Source organism: Cherax quadricarinatus, chromosome 65, assembly GCF_038502225.1.
Source record: "Cherax quadricarinatus isolate ZL_2023a chromosome 65, ASM3850222v1, whole genome shotgun sequence".
NCBI classification, from domain to species: Eukaryota; Metazoa; Arthropoda; class Malacostraca; order Decapoda; family Parastacidae; genus Cherax; species Cherax quadricarinatus.
In genome coordinates this window covers 3,575,111-3,577,631 of record NC_091356.1, presented here as the reverse complement: position 1 = coordinate 3,577,631, position 2,521 = coordinate 3,575,111, and positions in this window count along the sequence as shown.

The window sequence follows — 2,521 nt, the reverse complement described above, 5'->3', positions numbered from 1 at the left end:
GATGGTGACCCGGCCTTGGCTCCTAGGAAGGGGAGTGTCTTGAGGGGCATGTCAGCGGTGAGCAGTTGACGATGCGAGGATGGCTTGATGGGGCTGTGCAGCATCAGACAGTCAGGAAGGGCCGAAAAGGCAGCCGATTAGAGCCACACCCCAGCTTTAGCCAATGGCAAAGTGCTGGAGAACTTAGCTTCACAGTGATTGGTCGATGGGAAGCTTGCTATTCGAGTGAACCGTTTTGAAGATATCTAAACTTCTTCTTGGAGAGATAGTCAAGTACAAACGGGATTGTGGAATCTGCTAGAAACTGGCTGTTTTTTTAAGCAATGTTTCGGTGGTGAAGGTATTATTGTTATCATAATCAAAAAGAAGCGCAAAACTAAAAGGGTCACCCTGGTGAAGGAGTGCTTGGGGTCGGAGGTGATCTTAACAGTCCCATCCTGGACTCTCTGCTAAAGTTCTTGGGCAAACATTGTGTCCTTGTACTGGTCAGTGGTGTAGAACCAGACACAAGGCGTACTTCTATATAGAGGTTCGTTATCAGAGGCTGAGGCAGCCACAGGAAGGCTGGCAGTGGTAGGAATTTGTCAATATTAAGGTTTTGTAGAATTTTAGCTCCCTTGGCTGGTGGCAAAAACTGTACTGGTGGTAGTAGCTGAGGTGGGTCAGACGGGGTCACTGATTGGTCCATTGCGGTGGTGGTGGAGGATGGTGGTGGTGGTGGATTTTCATTGGTGGGATTTGGCGGCGTCTCGACGGTCTCTGATTAGTCCATCTCCATGGCGGAAGGAGGCGGTAGTGGTGGTGGAGCAGTGGCGATGGTGACAATATTTGCAGCGGACTTCGTGATGTCAGACGAAGGTGGAGATTCAGGGAATGTAAAACTGGGCATGTTGTTGACTTTGAAGAGTTCATTGATAGTGGTGTTGAATGATCCAGGTGCAGCTACATTGTGTACATGGGCATACATGATGCAGTCAAGAATTTTGGTGGAGTCGTTAGCAGGGAGTGGTGGTGATGCAGTACTGGTGGAGGAAGCAGCTTGAGTGGCCTTGAGAATATTGATGGTATCTGCTTTGAGTTTCGTAATAGCAGCATATGTTGCAGATTGAGCAGTGATTTTCTTTTGTTGTTCTAGGTGTTTCTTAAGTACTTCTCGTCTGGTTGGGCATTTGGAAGCAAGAGTATGGCAGTTATTCTTGCAGTTCAGGCATTTAGGTGGAGTGGTGATGGTGTAAGTCTTGAAATCGTGACCGACGTTGCCGCAGGTCGAGAACTTCTTGTCCTTGGTGGGGCAGTCCTTAGTAGTGTGCAAGTATGAGTAACAATTATAACACTGTGGATGTGCTTAAATTTCTCTGCTGCAATGTAGGTTGGATTGATGTGAAAGTAGTGAATTGCCAGTCTCTCAGCGAGAGCTCTGGCTGCCATATTGAAGTCAGTGAAGGTGACCTTCAGCATGAAGGAAGCATTGGGTATTTTAGTAATATATTCCATCGTGGCCCAAGGGTTCTGGTCTCCAATGGATGATTTGATTTCTTCAGTAGCCTGGGCAGTGATGAGCTTATCGAGTAGCTTGAGGAACACAATTCTCTCAGCCCTCAGAGCTGGGGAAGTCATGACTTGAAATTCTCGCTCTTGAAGAGTGGTAGTAGCCTCGGTGTCGTCTGTACCGACGACAACGAAAGCCTCTTTGAGCGACAGAATCGCATTACACTTGACTTGCAGAATGCCACTGATGGCAGCCACAAGTGCTAGTTTGGTCGAGTCATTGACTGTCCCGCTTGCTGATCTAATCTTCACTCTGTTAGATAAATGCATCGTGGGTTAGGATACAGAATGTCGAAGTAAAGGTTCCCCTCCCCAACGAGGATCGTAGGGATACTCTGTATTCTGATGTCCATCCTGTGGACGGTAGCGTAAAGCCATATGAATACACAAAAGGCCTAGGAACTAGGCTCCAAAAGGGTTAACAGGAGTACATTTAGACTTATATCTACAGTTCACTTATCCGTTACAAGCAAATTTAGGAAATTTACTTAACGTATCTGGTATCTTATTTTCATTAGTAAGCTATCTTGACATGTCACAGGTTATTATACTGGTTGTTTCTATATTCCTCGATAAGTGGACACTAAACACATAGTGTTCAAGATAGTGACCATAGGAGGAGATGTGTGTTATTAATACCAAAATGACTCTTATACGGAGAAGAAGATGTCACAATTGTATTACATGCTGATTATATGGTTCTTTTGGAAGATTCCGGAAAGACCCTGCAAGAAATGGCGGGAGAATTTGGGAGGGTATGAGAAAAGATGAAAATTAAAACTGAACATTAGAAAGATCAAAGTGACGGCAGTAACATAAAATCTAAAAACAAGAGATATGATATCAAAGAGGATTGAGGGAGTATGGAAGAAGTGAATCGATTCAGATATCTGAGTGTCTGTGAGTCTATGAAATCCGAGGTGAACCAAAGAATGGACAAAGGAAAAATTTATAACGTACAGTGTTGTGGAAC